The sequence below is a fragment of the Tachypleus tridentatus genome, chromosome 8 (assembly GCF_004210375.1).
Source record: "Tachypleus tridentatus isolate NWPU-2018 chromosome 8, ASM421037v1, whole genome shotgun sequence".
Classification (NCBI taxonomy): domain Eukaryota; kingdom Metazoa; phylum Arthropoda; class Merostomata; order Xiphosura; family Limulidae; genus Tachypleus; species Tachypleus tridentatus.
In genome coordinates, this window is record NC_134832.1 from 69,722,893 (window position 1) to 69,748,431 (window position 25,539).

A 25,539-nucleotide genomic window follows, 5' to 3' on the forward strand; every position below is an offset into this window, starting at 1 on the left:
TGTTGTTATATTCATTCACAGTATTATTTCTGAGTGAATGGATTAAATCTTCCACTATTTCTGCGTGATGCATCGCAGCACCTAAATCAATGTTCTGTTGTTGCAGTAAGTTGCACAGAGGTAAACTAAAGGAAAACAATTCAGCAATGGTAAGTCGAGTGATGATGACTTTGGCTGTGTACAGCAATACAGTATCAATAATAGGCATTAAATATTGCCGGTTCTGTTCAATTTCTTGTTTGTAAGTTGCATCAAGCTGCAAGTGCACAGATGAACTTGTGTTTATGACCTGTAGAAAATTGTTAGCTTTTTCCTTTGCTGTGTTGGTGGTACTGTTTCAATTCATGTGCCTTGAAGTCTCAACAGCCTTTTTCCAGTTTGTGTATGGAAATTTCACTAGTTGTCCCAATTTCTGGCTTCTACACCAGCACCATCAGGAGCAAAAGGACAGCAGTACTTGCAGAAATCACCCTTTGCATGTTGACTGTAGAGTAGCCATCTCCACTGTGAAAGCCAATGATGCTGAAAATGCAGCTTTCTTGGACCACATTGGAGGAAAACATAATCACTCCCTGGCTTCCAGGCATTCTCAAGGAGGCATTTTTTGGTTTCAGCGTTTATCTGAAAGAGACAGAAAGACATAGTTCTAATTAAGTTATTTTGCACATAAGAAAGTTTGTTATGAGAGTACAATAACCTCGAAGAGAAAGGCTTAGAGCTGTACTTCACAGAACAGGCCTAACATCCTGTGGCTGTAGGCCTACAATCACTAGCAGCAATGAATATTCAGTCTAAAACTCATCTGAGTGTTTGCATGATTTTTAATACAAAATTAATATAATGAGGATTCGACTTACCTGTTTACCAATGCTGACATCATCAGAAATATTTCCAATGTCCCAGACTGGACCTGAGGTGGTAGTGGCAGCACTGGTATAAAGCCACGGTGACGACTCTGACAATTCAGTTGACAATTCTGATTCAACCTGATTGGCTGCAGCAGATTGATAAGGTTCAGCCACATGAACGGGTTTAAAGAACCCATGCAGTGTATTTTGCTTTTCCAGGCTTGACATAGTGAATGATTGTTTATCGCAACCTCTGTTTGTCAACGTCACATTCACAGTATATTCACATCTATAGTGAATCATTCACTATAGATGGCGCCAATGGTACTAGGTTAGTACCATGGTGCTGCCACGATGCCACCCACTGTTTATTTGTGAAGTTAATTCTTGAAATCCAGGGAATCTGAACACACACTGTCCATGATATTTGAATACAGATTATAGACATTATACATATATTTTGCACTCTCTATATTTTATATGTTGATGACAGGACTGTAGACCTACTTTGCTGGGCCTGATAACTTTAAGTTATATATTATATATATAGGCCTATATATTTATTTATGATTAAAAAATAAGACAAACACCTTAGTGTGCCATTCTGAAATTTGCCGAAAAGGTGGTCTCAGAATGCATAATTCAGGCTTTTCTTTTATGTTTTTATTTAAAAAAGTTCCCGGGGGGACATGCCCCTGGACCCCCCTAACATGGCTTCGCGCCTGCGCGTTTCATCAAGCACTCAAACTCACCCCCCCCCATGACCATTTCTGGTTACGTCCCTGTAGAAACCAAACACTCCCAATTAAAAAATCCAACTTCTGAATATTTCAAAAAGAAAGTGTTTGCAGTTAAATGCAAGGAAAGCTACATTTTGTTCGTTTGTCCATCAGGACAACAAAGGTGCTCTTATTGCTTCATATTGTGTTAATTACCGTATTACAAAAAGCAGGTGAAGCTCATACAATTACAGAAGATTTGATAAAACCATGCGCAAAAAATTAGGTAAAGTGCACGATTGCTGAGAAATTTCTTTAAAACATTAACTATCTCTGTGCCCCTTTCTGACAACTCGGTTTCTCGAAGAATCAAGGATATGTCAGCAAATTGCTCAACGGCGTTATGCGATGTTGCTTTTGTTTGTTTGCTATATTCTCGAAGCTAGTTTTGAAGAAGACATGCTAATTTGCAAACCTTTGCCTACTTAAACAACAGGCGAAGAAACTTTTAAACTGATCGATTTATTTATGGAAGAACATGAGATCCAATGGCAGCTTTGCTCAAGTATTTGCATTGATGGGGCTGCAGCTATGACTGAAAAATTGTCAGGCGCAGTGGCACGCACAAAAAAGGAAAACCCCGGACACCGAGAGTATCCGCTGCCGTTTTCATCATTATACATTTGCAATGAAACGAATGCCAGTAGACTGAAAAGAGGTATTGGATGATGTCATAAAAATAGTTAATTGTATAAAATCAAGACCACTCAATGTGATGATCTTCAATTTACTCTGTCAGGATATGTGAAGTTTGCATAAATATTTGCTGCTTTATACCGACATCCGATGATTTTTTTCGGGGAAAAGTACTTGCTCGGTTTTTCAAACTGCGTGAAGAGACAGGTTTCTTTTTATCTGAATGCCATTTTGAACTTGCATATAAATTAAGAGACAAATGCTGGATACAGAAAGTGGCTTACCTTTCGGACGTATTTGCCTATCTTAATGAGGTGAATGCTACAATGCAGGGTACCAGGGTAACGTACTTCAAAGCTCAGAGTAAAATGGAATCGCTTCAACGTATGCTAAAACGTTGGGGTGAATGTATACTTACGGAGGAACTTGATTGCTTCGAAAATCACAGTGATTTTTTTCTTATGAATGAAATTTCCTTAAGTGAAGATGAAAAAGTTTCAGTCTTCCAGAACATATGGGCCCGTCATGGCCAAGCGTGTTAAGGCGTTAGACTCGTAATCCGAGGGTCGTGGGTTCGAATCCCGGTCGCAACAAACATGCTCGCCCTTTCAGCCGTGGGGGCGTTATAATGTACGGTCAATCCCACTATTCGTTGGTAAAAGAGTAGTCCAATAGTTGGCGGTGGGTGGTGATGGCTAACTGCCTTCCCTCTAATCTTACACTTCTAAATTAGGGAAAACTAGCGCAGATAGCCCTCGTGTAGCTATGCGCGAAATTCAAAACAAACAAACAAAACCAGAACATATTTGATTTGTGTATATCTGTTGGGAAGTACATCCCTCCTCATTTAGAAACATTGCTGTGGATTCAAAATCCCTTTGTTCACTCTACAAATACTAACAATTTGCCTTAGAAAGAAAAAGAACAGCTTATAGAAATTTCAACTGATTACACCCTAACAACACAATTTCAGCAGGAAGAAATTATTCAATTTTGGATTCAAATGGCCATGGAAAGCCCTGAAATAAATAACAGAACTTTGAAATTGATGCGTTATCCAACAACATATCTTTGTGAGCAAACATTTTCACTGTATACAGCAACAAAGACTAAATTTAGAAACAGACCAAATATTGAAGATGATTTGCGCTTACGGAAAACAACTGTAACTCCAAGTATTAAACTACTTTATGAACAAAAGCAAGCCTATCCGAGCCACTACAAAATAAATAAGTATACTGTACTTTTACTGATATAAATTTTGCAAGCAGCAATTTTTGAACAAGTAAGTAGAAGATTGAAGTAAGCTTTATCTGGAGCTAGTAACCAATTGTTTCTATTTTTAGTGTGTTTTTTTATTAAGGCTCTGGAATGTTCTTTCTTTCTGATGTGAAACTCCGCAGGTCTAAAAAGTTTTGGAACACCTGATTTACCACACTGTACTGTTACGTATTTAAAAGTGACGTAAGATTTGCTCAGATGACTAGCTTTTCTCACGTGATGAAACATGAAAGAGAGATCATAACCTTGGAATTGCTTGAATGTTAGGGGAAAAGATAACTGTTACTAACATACTAGAGAGTTTGTTTGTTTTTGAATTTCGCGCAAAGCTATACGAGGGCTATCTATGCTAGCAGTCCCTAATTTAGCAGTGTAAGACTAGAGGGAAGGCAGCTAGTCATTACCACCCACTGCCAACTCTTGGGCTACTCTTTTTACCAACGAATAGTGGAATTGACCGTCACATTATAACGCCCACACGGCTGAAAAGGCGAGCATGTTTGGTGTGACGGAGATATGAACCCGCGACCCTCAGATTACGAATCGCACGGCTTAATCCATCTGGAAAGAGATTACAACTAATTTTATCGCGGGAATAAAAAAGGGGATTACTATCGGTGAATGACACAGAATAATAAGGATCTAAAACAAAAGTAACTCAAAGACTTTCTTGATCAATGTATTAAAAGGAAACTGCACAAATAAGATTGTTGTTTTGAATTAAGCACAAAACTACACAATGGGCTATCTGTGCTCTACCAACCACGGGTATCGAAACCCGGTTTCTAGCGTTGGAAGTTCGCAGACATACCGCTGAGGCACTGAGGGGGCCGCAAATAAGAAACATAAATAGTATTTGTGGTTTTACTATAAAATGATTGTAGAAATTGTTACAAGCTTGCCTAATTTCAAGTCATGAAAAAGTATTTTGATATCTGAAGTTAATGCTATAATAACTATTCTGGAACTTTCGAGAAATAATAGACACGTTCTTATTCAAAGTAAAACAGTACTCACGCCTGTTCTATAGTGGAAGTACTTACATTAAAAATATTGTACGTGATAATGCATCACATTTCAAGATGAAACGTTCTTGTGAAACAAGAAAAGTGATATTCTACTACAAGATATTTCATGAATTTTATATAGTGCAGAATGTTCAAGGAGTTTGTGTTAAAAATTTAAGCAAAGTTTCTTGTAACTTCAAGATATTGTAATAAGTGTTTGCATAACGTGGATTGTAGCCCAATAATTAAAGCTTAACATCCACTTTTTGAATCAAATTCAGTTGATTGGGTGAAGGGTGTCAGGGCTTCTGGTATTCAATTTGGAACCGAATTTCAATGGCACAGAGGAATATAGCGCTATGAGCAGAAACTTCGGCACATATTCCTAACACAAAATACCTGGTACATTTAACAATCAATAAGAGTTCGAAACCAATTTAAAAGTAAATGAAAGCTATCCAGTCAGTAGGTTAGCAATTCTAATAAAACTTTAATTTCTGTTTTATGTATTATTAACATCTGCTTAGTATATTTATCTATCAGGAATTGTGACAGTTACGTTTTGTTTGATTGTGAATGTGTTTACAGCTGAGAAACCAAAAATTTTATTCAGCATTTCAACTCAAAAACTATTACATAATAAACAATCAAAAACTGTTTTGAATTTAGCAATAACTAAGCTAGTCATCGTTAGTTTGCTAGATTTGTAACGCTAAAAATTGAGTTTAGATATCCTTGCTGGACACAGCAAAAATAACTTATTGAGTGTCTTTGTGCTTAGAAAAAACAACAAATTATTCAAGGGTTAAATTGTGAAATTAAGAGAAATGTTAGTGAAACACATCCTCAGTTTATATAACATTTATTACGATTGTAAAACCTCAAGTTGAAGACTTTCTTTATATTCTTTTTAGAACCGACCCCATTATATGTTTCATTTCTCCCCTACAAGAAAGTCTGGAGATGTAACTAATTATACTTTAATCAACTAAAAGGTGTGCAACTAAACAGTCTGATATTTATTATTTTATTCCACCAAGTATTTTCTTAACTCCACTTTTATTTAAGTTTCGCGTTCAAAGGTATTCAGAAACTACATGATTTTTTTTTTGTAGTTTCGCTCTGCATATGTATGTAACTCAATATAAATGGAAGGTAATGTTATTTACAAGTAATTTTGTTGCTAATCCATACACCGTTTTTGTTATATTTTGAGATTTTTGATATGTTACTTTGCAATACATTTCATGTTCCATTGACAAAAAGACGTATCAAATAACACTTCTTGCGAAATTTTTATAATCCTAGAATTACCTCTAGAACATTTCTAGAACGTTCTCCCGTTGCGCAATACAAGTACATAATTCCAGCTCGTGTACACGTAACGATTCTCGAACGATCGAGAGGGCGTTGCAGAAACTACCACCATGTATATAAATGGGGAATGGGAGTAGGTATACATATATGTGAAGTTTCGCTAAGAGAGTTTTTTACTACCAGCGTGTCGTCTAAATGGCTTTTTCGAGAAGTATTGTACCTCTGCTACTGGGGAGAGATTGGTGGGACGCTTGGGATTTTCCTACTCGTATTGCAGATCAGCATTTCGGGCTTGGTCTTAATGACTTTGATATTTTAACACCAACTGTGTATCATGGTTACTACACACGTCCCCGGCGACAAGTAAGCCGCAAGACCGGTAGCGGTGTTTCTCAGGTTAAAAACGAAGCTGATAAATTTCGGGTATTACTAGATGTGAGTCAGTTTCAACCTAACGAAATAAATGTGAAAACTGTTGAGAACTGCGTTGTTATCGAAGGTAAGCATGAAGAAAAACCAGATGAGCACGGATTTATATCCCGACAATTTGTACGACGATACATGCTGCCAAAAGAAGTTGATCCAGAAACTGTACAATCTTCGCTGAGTTCGGACGGAATTTTGACAGTTGAGGCACCTAAGAAAGCCTTGGAGGGTCAACAGCCAAATGAACGAACTGTACAGGTGCAAATGAGCGATAAACCGGCGGTGGAAGAAGGCAAAGAAGAACAGTAAAGGTGTAATAATTACGCGTTTTTTACTTTCTCTTATTAAATTTGCATACATTCTAGTCGTGCTAGATCACGCGTACAATAAGTTAATGTTTATTATGTAATAAATAAAGTTTTGGTACTTGTAATTATAGGATCCAAAACCTTTTTGGTCAGTCAAAGTTCTAAACAAATTAATTTGCTGTTCGGTGTAAAATCGTCTTTGTGTAATTATGTATAAAAAAACTATTTCTTACTAATGTAATAAGTGAGACTAAATAAAAGTGAGACTGCTCTGATATAATCCTTTTATGACAGTTTGTTTTCTTAGTTGAATATCATTTAACTAGCACTAAAGCAAAGTTAGTTTGCCTGAACAAAACTGTACTAGATTGAAACTTCTGTACGAAGCCTAAAAGTGCACGTATCGAACACTGTTCATCGCTTTATTTCTGCCGTAAGAAAGTTCGAATGCGTTTTTTTTAATTACTAGAACTAATCGTCGAGCGCTTCCTAGTATTTTCTCAGTTAAATTAGAATGACGTAATACTTGTAATTGTTTTCTGTTAATGTTTTCATCTCTTAATTCACTTATTCGTGATTTTGTGTGTATAGTGTCACAAACTTTTGTTTTAAACATCTATTTATATTTATCGCAAATCCACAAATACTCCGCCTGGCATGGCCAGGTGGTTAAGGCGTTCGATTCGTAATCTGAGGGTCGCGTGTTGCAATCCCCGTAGCACCAAACATGCTCGCCCTTTCAGCTGTGGAGGCATTATAACGTCATGACCAATCCCACTATTCATTGATAAGAGTACCCTAAGAGTTGGCGGTGAGCGGTGATGACTAGCTGTTTCCCTCTAGTCTCACACCCGTAAATCAAGGACGGCTAGCGCAGATAGTCTTCGTGTAGCTTTGCGCGAAATGTAAAGAAACAAAAAATCGAAAAGCATGACAATAAATAACGCTACACAACCTTTATACATATTACAGAGCACGTGACAGTGCTTATCATCTTAGTTTAACGCAATTATATGGAGTATGTCTTTCGAACATTTGGAATAGGTTTTAAATTAGTAACAACTGTTATTATTGGGTTTTGTAATCACCTGACATACATGCCACGTTTTTTATAACAGGTGAGAAACTTGTGTGTTGTTCCCGCTTAAAGACGTCAAAAGGAAGATTCATGGGCAACGTTCAATATGTCAGAATGACATTATTTCAGAATAGTTTATTTGATAAATTCCATCCTCATCATGAAAAGCTCGTGCATTTGTGTGGTTTCCCTTTGCTCATGAACACTCCATTTTTGCAACAGTAAAGTTTTGGCACTTTCTCTAGTTTATCCTTTGAGAGTGTATATGCCACTAGTGAAGAGAAGTGCAGACTCTTTTCTTGCTTATCAATCAGTTTGTTAGCAAAAAGAGCTACATCAGGTGACCCAGATCCCTTACGTCCATTATTGCCGATCAGCAAAGCTTTGTGTGTAGGACAATCGTACAAGATTCATGTTGGACCCAAAAAATGTCAGACAAATTTATAATATTGTCCTCTGACCACGTGTCTACCATTTCGTTTTGGCTGAATTTCTAAGCCTCAGCACGAGTCTCAGGACACGAAGGACACACCTTTTCATTATCTTTAATAATATCTTCTTTGATTGATTGAAATATTGATTTATTATCCATTTTGGATTCGGCAATATTTCCCCCCAGCCAATTCATTTTCCAAGGATAATGATGCACCTAGAATTGGAGTAAGTGTTACTCCAACCACAACTGGTTCCGAGACTAAGTTTGTCAAACAAATGTTATGAAGAGGAACATTAACAAAACTAGTCTCAATACCTTGAGCCTTGATAGATTCATCAGTGTCAAAACTAGAATTTAGAAGTAATACACGTTCTAACAACAATGATTGAGCCACCACGGTATCACGTAAAGTAAATATGGCTATAGGATAATCAGTTTCATTTTTCAAAGACACAGAATCAACTGACGCAAAAGGGGAAATCTGGTGAAACTACGTCTATATGTGGACACATGCACTGGGTTTTGTGTCCTTTTTAACTTTTTCAAACTCTCGTAATCGGACATGACAAGGCTTTTTACAAAAATAACAGACACTCTTTGACTTTAAAGTTTTATCTTGACTGTCTAAAGATTTCGAACTAAAAGAGCTTGATTTTTAGAAGAAACTTCAACGTTTGTAGATTGAATAGATATTAGTTTGTGTTGAGAGGGTAGGAATTTATTTTTATGAAAGGCGTTTTATGTATTGAAAGAGAAGCTGTAGTGTTTCGACTTTCTTTTCATCCAAATAGGTTTTGAAGACGTCACTTGTGCATCGTTTCAATTAGACATAATTATCTTAGTTTGTCAACACTGTCGCTAACATTTATAGAATTACACTATCGATCAAAACATCTTTTTTTTTCGTGGGTGAATTCCATTTAAGTTTGGCAGTCTTGCTTACGATAACCACATCTTTTGGCGACAAGACTCTGGTACTAACTCGTGTGCCTTGAGGATAGCTTCTTTAAAACTTATCATAGTTGGTGCAATCTTCTATAGAGAGAGAGCAGCATAAGCTTCCTGGGCTTTATCAGTCAAAACACACTGATACAGTGTTTGTTCTTCAATTTCACTCAAAGCTACACAAGGTTTGTTTGTTGTTTTGTTTTTGAATTTCGCGCAGAGCTACTCGAGGGCTATCTGCGCTAGCCGTCCCTAATTTTGCAGTGTAAGACTAGAGGGAAGGCAACTGGTCATCACCAACCACTGCGAACTCTTGGATATTCTTTTTTACCAACAAATAGTGGATTGACCGTTACATTATAACACACACGGCTGAAAAGGGCGAGCAAGTTTGGTGCAACAGGGATTTGAACCCCCGATCCTCAGATTACGAGTCCTAATAGTATATTGGATTAGTGGAAAATATCTAATTTAGTGTTGATAATCTTACGCTTAGTAGTAATGACAGCAAGCATAAAGTTGTAAATCAAACGAGAACAACTGGCTTCATTAAAGTTGTGGACATTAGATGGGCTGTGTAGGTCTAAAACGAATAAAAGGACAATATTAGGTAAAGAAAGTTTGTCTTACTCGAAGACTACTGAAGTAGTCGAACTGAGTGATTAGGACCTCATATAATTAGTACATAGCTTAATTGTTTAGATTATCACCAAACTGAAATACTTTGGCGAATCAATGAGGCTATCTATCTATAAAATTGATACAGTAGATCAAAACTGATAGAAAAAATTAATTGGTTTAATACTAGACAATTAACAAGAATTACAAACAATTGAGAGAAAATACTACGAGCACAGAGACCGAATGAAATGGTACATCAAAAATGGTGTGAAGTATGCTAGTGAATGCCCAGGCTAAGTGGGTGACTGGACAAAAGAAAAGCGTAACATGCGAACTAGAACAGACTACTGTGTTGATGTTAGCACGAATCAAATATTAAATATAACTGTGTTTACAGGAAAAGAAGAACTAAGCTACCATTGAATTTGAAGATTTCAAAATAACTCTTGTGATCACTATGAAGGGTTTGTGTGCAGAGAGTGGACTGACACCTATTGCGTTCGTACTCCGTATCCAAAAGATATGCAAAGTGATGAGGAACATCAACTAGTCCACAAACTATTTACATAGCATCAGATGGTTGGACGGAGATCACACTTTCCAAAAACTGATCATTTTGTGTCAAGACCACTGTGAGTACTATTCTAAGATCTATACCAAGAGAAAGGAGAAGGCACAGATACTGAGTTAATGTATTGGCCTCCCGTGTATGAACCTGGAAGCCTAAGGTTGTCCTCCTTACAGACAGTTGGATTTTACAGTTAGAATTTTTTGTGGTTATCATTGGCACCCACACGAACGTTGTGCCAACTGGAAGACACATACTTTATATGAGTTAAACATCTACAGCGAGTTGTTTATTTTTTGACACTTCCAAACAGAGTTCTGAGGAAAAATTGTGTACAGAACTGTATAACAGTAATTAACAATATATAATAATTGTATTTGTATAATCATGAGATAATCGTCATATTTCTGTATCTTATATTTACTTTGAAATTATGGTATAATCATATCATATGTATATATATATGTAAAACATGTAACTTGATATATATTTAAATATGAGAACATTCTTATTTTAAACAGTTTCAATATTATAATTAAGTGATGTTAATGTAGTAATTATTATGCAGTCAGTAAGGAATATTATTATAAACATTGATTGAAGAAAAGAGAGAGGTTGAAACAGCAAAGTTAGCTGGTGGGTATTTTTACCAGGTAAAAATTTCTTGAAGGGGAAGGAGTGAAGCAATCGGTATTTCAAAATGGTTTTAGATAATTGCTTCAGTGTTGAAAAGGAACTAGAAATCTAGGTTTTTAGATGTAGTGCGCACACGTGGGAATATTGCGTAAACATTTAAGTTTTGCACAATTAGATTATGCAATAGGAGACACATTGTTAGATAGCTAGTTAATATTGAAAATTACCACTTGAAGAGTTCTAAACCTAATGTCTAGTATCTCAGAAGGGATGCTGAGAGAAAAACACTAGTCACAACAACTTCCTGACGCCAACTGGTTTGTACAGTAAAAGCAACTAAAATTAGCTCTTTGATGTACAATTTATTACACCATATTCGGGTAGTGGTACAAGTAAAAAGGCAACTGGCTCACTCACCATCACAGTAACCAATTACTTGAGAGTTTTAGTTTTTGTTGTGAGAAGGCTTAATGGGTTGCACAAATTAATCAGTGAAGTGTGAGAACTACTTGCAAGTAGTTATGCATAATATTTGGTAACTCGAAAGGAGAAAATATCGTATAAACCTCGTGTCTGGAGCTTAAAGTTCAGTTCTGTGCGACAAGTTGAAGCTTTCCATGATGTTTCCTGTGAAACCATGAGCTCTATAATAATGAATATGTCCAATCTCCAATGGTACACATTCTCAACTTTATTGTGAGATTACTATTTCTGTTATTCAATCAATGTAATTTGTAAGAGAATAGTGAAGTATATATTTAAAGGAAGTTACAAACTGTAACTTTTTATGAGTGCTATATATATATGTGGAAAACGTTTTAGTCAAAGGTTTGAATTATAAACAACTAGTTATTTAAAGTATGTGACAGCTAAAATTAAATAAACTTGATGGATTTTGTTGAATATTAGCCTCAGTTTATTTAAGTCTAGCCATAAAGTTCCTCGAGTTATTGATCTATAGGCTCCCCTTGCCACTGCATTCCTCAGTTAAATAAATTAGGTGTAATTATCAAAATATGTTGTACAGGAGATGTTGATTATACAGCAAGTGTCAAAGTTCAAACATCAACTGTGACAATTAGATGAGAGTCAGGGGTTAAAAGAAACATCAATAAAAAAATTAGACTCTGTATCTCATATATTAATATTATTGGTTTTATATAAACATAATCCATTAACCAGACGTTTTACTTTTGCTTTTCTCAAGTAAAATCTCAAATAGGTTACAGCTCTTTAATTAACAGTCTACACCTTGTCATCCCAATGCACAAAATATTTGGTACATTTAACAGCCAGTCAGGGGCCAGAGCCAACTTAGCATTGTGTATAAAACTGTATCCAGGCATAAAGTGAGACCTTATAACATTACTTTATTTCTTTTGGCAAAATTTATGCTTCATCTACAATTAGTATCTCCTCATTACATTTATGATGGTCTAAAAACACGTAGGTCCAAGACGTTTTGTAAAAATTAAATAGAAATCCTATAACCCGAGCGCTTTCGAAAGGTAAACATTTCTTCTTCAGGGGCAAACTGGGAGTGGTAGTGAAATTGAACGAGTGGTATATATAGAGAGTGTTTAGTGACATTATGGGGGTCATCCAGTTTTCCGGGAATTGTTTATTTCTCTGTGTACTGTTGTGAGCGTCTCATTTTCCATGCAATACAGCCGATAGTGAGAGTTTTCGCTTCTTCTTTGTGGGTATTTGGGTATGTTGAATTTTAAATACCCAGGAGGGTAATTTATTGGATTGCACAAGACCTCTTCCTCCATCCCTAGTAGATAGTGAGAATGTGTGTTTCTTTGTTTTGTTTTGTATTTCGAGCAAAGCTATACGAGGGCAATCTGCGCTAGCCGTCCCTAATTTAGAAGTGTAAGACTAGAGAGAAAGGCGGCTTGTCATCACCACCCACCGCCAACTCTTGAGCTACTGTTTTACCAACGAAAAGTGGGATTGACCATCACATTATAGCGTCCTCACAGCTGAAAGAGGGAGCATGTTTGGTGTGACGGGGATTCGAAACCGAGGTGTGTGTGAAAAGGTGTTAGTGATATTTTAATTTTGAAGTGGCTAAATGTATGTCTATTTTTTAAAAAATATGCTTAAGTGTTTAAGTAAAATAAAATAAAGATAACAGCTAGAGAGCGATTGAAAAATATATGTTATACTAATCAATTTTAAAAAATCAGGTTTTATATTTTATGAAAAAATAAGTAAAGACTAAAGTTATTTTTCTTTTTCAAACAGAGATGAAACTAATGACCGGAGATAACTGATTTCTGGATCTAGATTACTTCCGAAAGGTTAAACAGTGTATAGCTTGGCACTCCAATATGCTCCTTTTATTTGTCTATCTGCTTTAGTTTTGAATCCTGTTTCAATGCCAGTCAGAGTAACATCGTTAATGGTGTGACCGTGTTGGTTGAAGTGTTGAGCGATAGGGGAGATCGTTTTCGGTGTTACTAGGACATTTATGATTGTAAAACATTCTCTTAGAGTTGTTTATGTTCTACATATTGATGATTGCATTTTTTACACTGTATAAGATAAATGGTGTTTTTTGTTTCACAAGTGATTTCTTTAGATATTTTAAAATTTCTTTGATTGTACTTTTCGGAAAATGAGTCAGTGTTTTTTATGAATTTGCAGGTTTGACAACGGGCTTTATTGAACGATAACTATTTTTGTGGTGAACAAGGATATTATTCTTTAGAGTTCTGCTTTTTCAGTGGACTCAGCAGGTAGCTTGATGTTGCTTTGCTGTAAGAAAACACACACAGAGAGAGAGAAGGAAACAACGGGAACTTCAAGAAAAATCTATTTGAGACGACTGTCAAGCTGTAGTCGATGAAAATGTTCTTTTTTTCAGTATTCGTGAAACATTTCTGAGTTTAAACTGACAGGTAATAAAAAGAGGAATTTATTTTAAAGTTTAGTATTACTCTGATTCAGGATGTTTTTCCGCTGAGTGTTGTTAGCCTTCTCAATTTGCTTGTCGATTTCGGTATATTTATATCCTCATTGTAACATGGTTTGTTCCAGATCCTTGATGTTTTCTGTAGTCTAGTTCATCTGAGCATATTTTCTTTATTGTAAGAGCTTGACTGTAGGTAATGTTTCGTTTAGTGTGAGAGGGGTGAAGTGCTTATTATATTTATCTACCATAAATTACAGTAATTATGTTTCCTTTTATTCTGAAGAAGTTTACAGCTATGAAATTAAAGTGTGTGTTATGCATTTCAACTGTGAAGTGATTGCATTTTGTGGTAAACAAGGATATTATCCTTTAGTATCCTGCTTTTTCAGTAGACTCAAGCAGATAGCTTGATGTGGCTTTGCTATGAGAAAAAAAAAACACACACACACACAGAGAGAGAAGGAAACAACGTTTTGTCTGTTTTGAATTTAGTGAGAAGCTAGTCATTCTTAGTTTAGCAGTGACAGGCTAAACTTTAGCCGCTAAAGGGAAGCCAGCTAGCCAACTTTTAGGCTAATTTTCTACCGATAACTAGTGGGATTGGAAAAAAAAATGAGCACCAGAATTCCAAAATTTCAATAATCTAAAGTAATTTCATGTTGGGCTTAGATTATTAGTACTTGAGAATAAAGATGAGGAATGGAAACTATTTTTAATATCCTCGGACAGTCCAAATTTAAATTCCTGGAGTATGAAAACTATACTTAACACTGAACATACTGAACAAAATCCAATGTCATGGTTTAAACAGCTTCCTATTCTGAAAGTTTATAAGAGTAAAAATCAAGTGTTGATATCCGTGACGGACACGGAAAAAATAGCCTTTCGTGTGTCTTTGTGCTTAGTAAAAAACAAATGGTTTAAAGGTGAAATTCAAAACATAAGAGGAATGTTAGTGAAACACATTCGCAGGTTGAAGACTTTCGTTATATTCATTTTTAAATTTGATCGCGTTATATGTTTCATTTCTTCCCTCCTATCCCACTTACGAAAAGCTGGAAATATAAGTAATTATACTTTAACCGACTGAAAGGTTTGCAGTTAAACAGTCTTTGATATTTATTGTTTTATTTTCGTTAGCTCTACTGCTTATTTAAGTTTCGACTTAAAAGGTATTCAGATACCTCTTGATTTTTTTTAGTTTCGTTCTGCATATGTAGGTAGCTCAATATAAATGGAATGGAATGTTAATTAACTAGTTACGTGTACATACAGGAGTAAATTTATTGCTAATCCATGCACCGTGTTTCTTATATTTTGAGATCTTTACTATGTTACTTTCATAAGACATTTTATGTTTCATTGACAACAAAGCATATCATACAATGCTTCTTGCGAAATTTTTCTAAGCCTACGATTTCCTAAGGAACATTTCTAGATCGTTCTCCCTTTGTGCAATACTAAAGTGCAATTACAACTCGTGTTTGGGTAAAAATTCTCGAATAATCGAGAGGGCGTTGCATAAACTACAAACACATATATATATAAACGGGAAGCATGAAAGTGTGCAAATGGCATTTTCGACTAGTATTGTACCTCTGCTATTTGGGAGAGATTGTTGGGACGTCTGGGATTTTCCAACTCGTATTGCAGATCAGCATTTCGGGCTTGGTCCTAATAACTTTGATATTTTAACACCAATTGTGTATCATGGCTACTACGCACGCTCCGGCGACAAGTGAGCCGTAAGGTAGGTAGCGAGGTTTCTCAGGTTAAAAACGAAGCCGATAAATTTCAGGTATTACTAGATGTGAACCATTTTAAGCCTGATGAATGAAATGTAAAAACTGTTGTGAACTGCGCTGATATCGAAGGCAAACACGAAAAAAAACCCAGATGAACATGGATTTGTATCCCGACAATTTGTACGACGATACATGCCAAAAGAAGTTGATCCAGAAACTGTACAATCATCTCTGAGTTCGGACGGAATTTTCACAGTCGAGGCACCTAAGAAAGCCTTGAAGGGTCAACAGCCAAATGAACGAATGGTGCAGATTCAAATGAGCGACAAACCGCCTTGAAAGAAGGCAAAGAAGAACAGTAAAGATGTAATATTTTTGCGTTTTCCCTTTATTTTCTGTTAAATCTATAAGCTTTAGCATGTTAGATCAAGCGTACAATAACTTTAATATGTAGTTAATAATTTTGTGCTTAAGTCACAACTATGAAGCCTAAACCTCTGGTCGTTTGAAATTACAAAATATTAGTTTTGATTATCACTATAAAACAATTATTTATGTAATTCATTGGTTCTGTATATTGTCTACTACTAATGTAATAATTGAGATTACTTTAGCAAATAAAGTTACTGTCCAAACATATTCCTTCTCCTATGTTAGTTTTGTCTATTGAGTATTGTTACATAGAACGAGAATCATTATGTTTGTTAGAGATTGACACCGTTTTACTGATTTGATTGAAATTTCTGAACGAGGTCTTTACAAGTACGCGAAGATCGAAAATTTGTAGCATCGCCTTATTCTTATTCTCTTATTAGTAGGAATGGAGAACGTTCTAGCATTTTCTTTCAGTAACATTAAAATGACGTAATAATGCTAATAATAAAGTTATTTAGTACAAATAAATGTAGTTTTTTCATGCTTCAGTAAGCCGTATTTAAAATTATTAGTATGTTTCCAAGTATCGTTAAGTATTGGCGAAGTAACAGATATGTTTCAATATCTTACTGGATTGAGACTTGCTTGAAAGGCTTAAATACGAAACTTGGTAAAATAAAGTAGCATGGTTAAAGAAACGCGTGGCAAATTTAAATTTATTGACAAATAGCCCATTATCGTGTCTATAGAGTAACCTGACTGCTTGTGGGAGTAATATAGTGAAATGTGCAAAATAGGTGCGTGATTGGATAAAACACTAAGCTGAAACGCAAGTATCAAAAGTAACTCCAAATTGAGTATTGTTGAATAGAACAACAATGAATCTGGGGGTGTGATAAAACAATGGAGTGATAAACTGAGTAAATAAGTAGAGCGTAAAAGTTACAAATGGATTAAGTATACAAACAATGGAAATATTTAGATGCAAACAAAGATAGTTCGCTACATTTCGTAGGTAGATAGATATTCAGATGATTGTTACACTAATTTTGCTTCGGAATAACTTTATTTCAAAATTTCTCATACCTTTCGGTCATTCAAAACAAAAGCATGAGTGGATAGTGGAGCGTAAGGGAGTTCATATTCTCCAGATATCAGGTACTCGAGTGCCACTGAGTTTAGTTTGATTTGTTTGAAATTTCGATCAAAACTACACAAGAACTATCTGCGCTAGCTGTACCTAACTTAGTAGTGTAAGACTAGATGGAAGACAGCTAATCATCATCAACTCTTGAGCTACCTTTTTACTAATGAATTGTGGAATTGACCATCACATTATAACATCCCATCGGCTGTAAGAGCAAATATACTTGTGATGAGTATTCGAACACGCGATCTATAGATTGCGAGTACAGCGCCTTAACTACCTTTCCTATGGGAAGACAACAGGTGTTCTCTGAAATGAATAACAGAGAACAATAAGTAGCGAAAGTGACGGCACCCTAAACATCTTTTTGATAGAAATGTGAAAACCATCCACACACCTACATAAATGAGAATTTGATAGAAGTTCCTATACTAATGTATGATTTAATGGAATTAATTTTAGCTCCTTTAAGATTGTTGAAATCCACTCGTTTATTGATGGCGGTTATGTGAATAGGTTTTCTCTCAAACTACAAAATAGATAGTTTCTTCTAAAATAAAATGAATTTTGTAAAAACAAAAAGCCCTGAAATGTACTGCTGAAACAGTTTCCTTATTTTTTTAGTTTATTATTAATTTATGGTAAAACCAAGTTGAATAATAAAACTTAATTTACTGAAGGTTTTCTAACCTCTGGTGCAACTCTGGTCATCTCTGGAAATAAGAGGTCCAATGCATCTTCCCAACAATGCTGCATGTCAGTTAGAGGGGTATTTGGAAAGATGTCACAAGAATGAGATGTCAGTGAATTGTGGCATCAGTGCTGTTGAGTCTAGCAGCCTTGTTCAGAAGAACATTAGACGATCGGCAGTAATATTTCTTAACTTGCAGTCTGTGGACCACTGGTCGTCTGCAGGCTCCTTTTAGATGGCCTATGGAAATCTTGCATAGTCATGGAAAGGAACAGGTAGACAAATGTGTAAATTTCTATGTGGTTTACAGTAATATAAGAAAAATTCTGATAATCTAGAAACAAATGATCTATTTAGAATCATCAAGTAAGCCTGTCATTTCAGGTATATAAACGTGTAAATTTACTTTTAATAGTAAGTATTAATTTTGCTCCTTTTACTGTAACAATAAATAAAAACCTGATAAATATGGTAAATAATATTTGAATAAAAAAAAAAACAAAGCATATAATATTGCGTTTTTACCAGTCGTTCAAGTTTTAAAATTGGTTGGCTGCCGAAAAGTTAAGAAAAAAACCTAAACAAAAACTATTTTTCTGACTAATTAGCTATAAAACCGTACTTCTGACCAGGCTTCATTCACTCTTTCCTCCCCTGAGGAAAAGCTCTGAATTTTGGATCTGGCGAACCGGCTTCGAATCTGTACATACTACAAAATATTTCCTTCGCTTTAAGCTATGCATGCGTTATAAGAGTGAAAAACAATTCCTTTGTGTGGATGGTGAATAGTAGGATGTCACTGATTGGTAAGTGGTTCAAAATTAACGACAGCTATAAAGAGTAACAGATGGGAATAAATAGGACAATAAATAGTCGGATGTAGCATCCGTAAGTGAACTCCTACATATCACCTGCGCAATAGCTCGACATTTTGAGTGAGCACAACTCCTGCGATCGCGTGTAACCAATCAGAAATTAGAGGCGGTAGGTGATAAAGTTTATAGCATTGCAATAAATATGCCCCTTTTTTGATACTATGTTCCGGCGTCATATCGGGTTTTACGGTTTAATATATATAACTGGTTAACCTACACATTCCAATAACATACATACTGTTACTTATTATTATCACTATTTTCAATTCATCAGTTTTTCAACTGTGCTTGCTTAGTTGTCGTTAAGCACAATGTTACATAATGGGCTAACTGTTCTGTGCCCACCACGAGTATCGATCGACATCAGGTTTTACAAAACTTTAAACGCACAGCTGAGCTACTGGGAAGCTCTAGTTTATTATAATTACTTTACGTACACACATTTTTCTTACATTAATATATCTCGCTTTATTCCAAACGTTCGTTGTCATCACGAGCCTTTTGTTTTATTAATTCTGCTTTCCATTACAACTTCTGTGTTTTAAATAGTAACTGATTATGTTTCTTTCATATCTTTACCTCTACTGGAGGAATTTATTTATTTTATGATGTTCTTTGACTCTGTATAAAATCTTTGTTTTGTAAACATGTTACTCCAATGTGAGGTTCTCTTTCTTGCATGACCCTGTAGTCAGGGGATTCCAAGATATGATGTTAATTAGCTGCCTTCCTTGTAGTCTGTCGCTTTAAAATTATGATATTTCCTCGAAGAAAATATTTATTATAAAATTTTGATTCCCAACCACTGAACCTCTAGGACTGATCAAAATATACATCCTACATGTTGGCTCGTTAAGGTGAGGATGTGAAAAAAAAATACGCATACGTAATTAAGTTTGTAAAATAGAATGTACAAATCAGCATACAGATGGTAAAAAGAATTTAAAGGGAATAAACTGATTAGTTCAGATACACATTTAGTGTGTTTAATAAACAAAGAACTGCACAATGGACTATCTGTGTTGTACTCACCAATGGTAAGGAAACCAGGTTTTTAGAGTAATAAATCCATAGACTTACCCTATGAGACTTGCTGAACGAAGAAAACAAACTAACGAAACCTTTCATTTAGTGCTGCAGCGTCGAGAGATTTATACTGTATAACTGGGCTGAAACATTACCCTCGAAGGGAGCGTTAAGGGTTTCAAAACATAAACATAAATCAATGGTTTAGACCCAAACTAGGCCAGTATAGACCGCTCAGTGACGTGTGAGACCAGTTGGCATCCTTCTTTGTCTACTCAGATACAGAATTTTCTGACAGTATCTGAGGCATGTTTTCAGAGCCAACTTATGGTTTCCGCTATTTATCTCAGAATTGCAGAAGTTCGAAATTCGTAACTCTTTATCATTTTTCCGTATTTAGTCAGCACGTACAATACATGTTAGGTTGGAGAAATAGGTTTTAGTTTGAAATTATTAAGAGTGATTATTAGAAAACGGCTTTTCAGGCTGTATTGTGAAAGTTTAAAACAACAGTGAAGTGTGGTTTAAATTTGTTTTGATTTGTAATTATTTCTTTATGTATTTTTATTATTTTCTAAGAAGTGGTATAAAACTAATTATTTTTCAGTATTATGCAAATACTACACTTATATACAAATTATTAACCCAAATTTTTCTAACTCCTCAGGGAACACATGGTTTGGATATGATCAAACTTATCACTGTCGAGGAGTAATAATAATATCACACTGTGAAATACAAACATTTCAACAAAGAAATGTAATTAGTAATAAAATTGACACAAAATATCCTTAACTTATGAGAATTATTTAATAAAGTAATAACAATGAATCCCAAAAAATTGAATTGAGGATTTAGTAGTGTTTGAATATTTTCTATTACCTTTAATCTCACATACGATTTATATCATTTATCTTAGCTTCTTTAAAGGTTACATTTAGAGATTTATACAAAAACGAAAAATTGTCACTTTGTTTATTACATGGACTAAAACTTTCCAAACGAAATTTTTATTATCTGTCATAGCACTACTATGGTTTTGTGAATACAGTGTATCTTGAAAATTAATTTATACTGGTTCAGGGTAATGCAATTTTAGATTCCTGTTAAAACTGTATATTTACACCGAGACTACGTAAAAAGGAACATACAAAACCGTAAAAATACTATCTATGAGCATTTATGTTTAAAATTTAACCAGCAGACATTAGTAAATACGGTATCTTGTCTACGTCTCAGAGCTTTTAATATTATTTCAGCAGGTTGCGGACAGCGACACCAAACCACTAATCTATTTATACGTTTGTATCTTAAATAATTATTATGTAGTAATTTAAACAATGTGCCTTGGCTTTCAACATTTGGATGAAGCAAGATACCAACGAAAGGGTGTAGTAAATGTTGAAAGTATTTATTTTAGTGTCATTACTTATCAATAAAACGAATATTAGCAAATTTACTGTAACAAACTAAACATTATAACACTTTTATAATTATTGTTAGCAGTAATATTATTAGTAGTATGCAACAACGTTCAAACTGCAACACTTATCTCAGTCTGGTAGAATCAGACAATGTATAAAAATTAAAATAAAAAACAAGGGCAACTTTTGTCCACAAAAAGCAAACATGCATAACTGTAAAACTGCGTGTTCGTATGTTTGGGCTGTTATCCGTCAAACAATGGATTAGCCAGTGGTAGAATACATTTCATGCGTAGCAGCTGTTTCCCGCCTATTCAAAAGAAGCAGATTTCCGGCTTTAAGGCCGCGTCACGTATCTGGAAAGGTCCATATTTAGAATCACGTGCTTTGTAGACAGCCTACAGTGTAGTCTCGTCATCAGAATTAGGATGTAATATAAGGAGCTTTTCAGGTTCGTTTCTACACAAGGATCCTACATCCCACCCACTCCCCACAGGTTCTTGGAGGCTCTCAGTCGTTTCTCTGGCATCCAGAGAAACTCTTAATTCATCATCTACAACTGGAATCACATATTAACAAGTTGCAGTTCTGTTTTGCTCTTACTTATTACCATCCTTTCAGAGGCATTGTTTATTTGATTATTAATATTACCTCCAATCAGAGCAAACTGCCTACTCTATATCTCAGGGCAGGTGGTATGGGTATTAACACTTTTACCAATAAAACAGAGAACAAGGTTTCGATCTTAGTTTATCTTCAAGTTAAAAAAACTACCTTCTCTAAGCAAAACAAAAACAATCTGGTAATGAGTATAGCTTTAATTAAATACACTCCTCTAACGTCTTCCCTTAATAAAGATTAGAATGCATTTTTTCTTTAGTTAGATGCCCTTGATTTTAACCACATATTCGTCGGTAAATCCACTAATATCTCACAGGGTAAGAATACTTAAGGTTTAGTAAAAATACAAATTTACACAACATAATAAGCTAACCATACAAAACAATCTTTAACAAAAGTATAAATATTAAACTACACAAAAATATGAAAATGTGTATGTTAAAAATTCTAATGGCTTCTGTTATCAAAAGAAATAATGGCGTTCCCTTACTAACAGAAAATACTAACACTAGCTATCGGCTTCGTTTGTTTGTTTTTGGAATTTCGCACAAAGCTACTCGAGGGCTATCTGTGCTAGCCGTCCCTAATTTAGCAGTGTAAGACTAGAGGGAAGGCAGCTAGTCATCACCACCCACCGCCAACTCTTGGGCTACTCTTTTACCAACGAATTAGTGGGATTGACCGTCACATTATACACCCCCACGGCTGGGAGGGCGAGCATGTTTAGCGCGACGCGGGCACAAACCCGCGACCCTCGGATTACGAGTCGCACGCCTTACGCGCTTGGCCATGCCAGGCCAGCTATAGGCTTCAAAAACTGTCGTAAATTTCAAGGTCAAGTTTCTGATTGTCAGAACGAACGACACGTGTTATGGCAACGTTCCAAATTCCATGTGCGCATGCGTCATGATCTCATATTGCATAAGAAAATCTGTGACAATGACATACACTTTACAACAGATACAAATATACATGCCTATATATATATATACGTTATTATTTAGTAACGAACAGAAAAACACGCTATTACATTGCACATCCTTCTTCAAAGCAAAGGAAAACAGAAGTATCAATAACGTATAATTGTACATTTTTAAAAAAATTCATCCTAATAAATGTACAATTATTTAACATACAATTAAGAAAATGCAGACTTTTACGTAGTACTATTCATACATGAATTATTACTTATTGGGATTATGTGTAACATTTTTGGTATTTTTATTTTATTTTTGTGACTAGTATGTTTTATGACCCCTAAAACATGGGCCTATATATAAAGTATTATTTTACTTAACCCCCTTCCTTTTATAATTCCTGGATTTAATATGTATGACATAGCTTGAATTTAAGTTAAGAAAAGCCGTTTATCACTCAAACAAGTTTTTATTTTAAACTTTAAGAGCTCTTGAATTAATTGTTACATGTATAAATGTGTGTATGTCTGTGTATTAATGTGTTAAATGAATTACTTCCTCTTATGTTTTATGGTTTGCTTTACTTAACAATAAATATTTAAGATGCTGGACGCTGAACAGTAAACCTACATCTTAAAAGGATTTTTTGTTTGTAAACTCTGCTGACAAATAAACATTAAATATGAAAATAAAAAAAGATTTAGTATCAGCTTCAGGTTTAGTTGTATAAACTGACGTATTTAAGAGCACGCATACCTTACTTAGTAGGGACTTTATTATACCCAGACAAGTTGATATTACTGTTTTTTCCAGGCTTTAGTGAGATTCACAGACTGCGAGAGTTAGTCTACGTGAAACGTTTGTACTTTTTTACTGATCTGAACACCGGATAACGTTCAGCAGACACTGCTTTGAGACCGTGCGTCCGCCATCTTACCACACCCAATTAATGCTATTACACACACACACACATCGATTAGATAACATTACATTGTCGCATTCTATTGATTTTATTTAATTAAGTACAATTACTGAATAATAAATAATAATAATTTTCTGTATTTGAGAGGTGACTAAACGTTATAATTATATTAACTATTTCTCACATATAAAGTGGAGTTTCATAAACACATAAAAAAAGGAAAATCCTGCATTAATCCACATAAATAATTTAACAAATCGTGTAGTTTAAATTAAAAATAAAATTCCCGTTACATTACGAAGCATATTAATGTAAATAGAGATAAAAATATACCAACGAAAAAGGTATATTTCACTTTTATTTTTGGAATTTCGCGCAAAGTTACTCGAAGACTATCTACGCTAGCCGTCTCTAGTCTAAGACGAGAGGGGAAGGCAGCTAGTCATCACCACCCACCGCCAACTGTTGGGCTACTCTTTTACCAACGAATAGTGGGATTGACTGTAACATTATGACGCCCCCACGGCTGAAAGGTCAAGCATGTTAAATGTGACGGGGATTGAAACCCGCGACCCTCAGGTTACGAGTCGAGTGGCTTAACCACCTGGCCATGCTGGGCCTAAATTTCGTTTGATTTTCTACATAAAGTACAAAAAAATTAAACCTATCTTTACAAGAAAAATGAAAAAGTTATTCATCAATTGTTCTCTGTTTTCAGAGCAACATCAATGCACGAAAGAAAATCAATGTAACTGATCACATTTGGATTTGTTAGTACGATCCACAACTTCGTACACAAACGTAACATTTATGAGTAACTTTTCATTATTTTTTACATAATCATAAAACTATCAATTATTAATTATGAAACAGCACAGCTCATAAAGAATCTATCAATGACCCTGATTCTAATATTTTTATAGTATCTTATATTAACTGTTGTCATTCATTAAAGTGTGGGTGTTAGAAAAGAAATACTAATTAGAAAAATATTGTATAATATCTCTTTTTGACAGAATATATATTTCTGATTGGTTTATTTCGAGTGAGACAAACCCACAAAATGATCTATCCATCTTCTGCTCCGAGCTGGTATCAAGTCGCCCGCTGGTACAGCGGTAAGTCTAAGGATTCACAACGCTAAAATCAGGGGTTCGATTCCACTCAGTGGACTCAGCAGATAGCTTAATGTGGCTTTGCTATAAGAAAACACACACACACACATACACACACGAGTATCAAAACGCACTTTCTCGTGTCGTAAATCCGCACTCTTAACCACTGTGCCACTGAGGTTTTGGAAGTATTGTAACAAGATGCTGATAAATGAAAAAGTATTTAATAAACTGATGAGTCCTCTGAAATAATAATAAAATACATAATTTTACAATATAACATTTCAAACACATCATATTTAGTATCAAGTCAATATAAATAACATTTTCTGTAGATAATAAGGTTCTGAGACATCACAGTTACATTTAACCGTAAATTAAATTCTGTTTCCCATGGATCAGCCTCGATAATGTTTAGTTTGTTACATTAAAGTTGCTAATATTCGTTTTATTAATAAGTAATGAAACTAAAATAAATACTTACAACTTTTTACTACACCCATTCGTTGGTATCTTGCTGCATCCAAATGTTGAAAGCCAAGGCACATTGTTTAAAATTACTACAGAATCATAATTATTTAATAAAACATCGGGGGAGTGCTTTGTATAAGTGCGGTAAGATGGCCTGATAGTAATGTAAGCTATCCACAAACATATAAATAGATTAGTGATTTGGTATCGCTGTCCGCAGCCTGCTGAAATAATAATAAAAGCTCTGAGACGTAGACAAGATACCGTATTTACTGATGTCTGCTGGTGAAAGTTTAAACATAAATGCTCATAGATAGTATTTTTACTGTTTTGTGTGTTCCTTTCTACGTAATCTCGGTGTAAATGTACAGTTTTAACAGGAATCTAAAATTGCATTACCCTGA

The 25,539-nt window shown here is 35.0% G+C and overlaps 1 long non-coding RNA gene and 2 pseudogenes across 4 annotated transcripts; 2 read left to right on the forward strand and 1 right to left on the reverse strand.

Moving 5' to 3' along the window:
• Nucleotides 1–20: 20 nt before the first annotated feature.
• LOC143222592 (uncharacterized) lies at nucleotides 21–23,572 on the reverse strand. Of its 2 annotated transcripts, none has more exons than XR_013012370.1 (3): nucleotides 23,384–23,572; nucleotides 17,764–18,014; nucleotides 21–621 (listed from the first exon to the last, which is right to left on the reverse strand). It is a non-coding gene; the product is annotated as an uncharacterized LOC143222592 (long non-coding RNA). The 2 variants fall into 2 exon arrangements; XR_013012369.1 differs by lacking the exon at nucleotides 23,384–23,572 and adding an exon at nucleotides 18,387–18,636.
• Nucleotides 6,015–10,236, forward strand: LOC143222591 (protein lethal(2)essential for life pseudogene; annotated as a pseudogene). 2 transcript variants are annotated; one of them, XR_013012367.1, is made up of 2 exons: nucleotides 6,015–6,605; nucleotides 10,080–10,236. The product of XR_013012367.1 is annotated as a protein lethal(2)essential for life pseudogene, transcript variant X1 (transcript). The 2 variants fall into 2 exon arrangements; XR_013012368.1 differs by lacking the exon at nucleotides 10,080–10,236 and adding an exon at nucleotides 7,721–7,991.
• Nucleotides 13,539–16,184, forward strand: LOC143222594 (protein lethal(2)essential for life pseudogene; annotated as a pseudogene).
• Nucleotides 23,573–25,539: the final 1,967 nt, after the last annotated feature.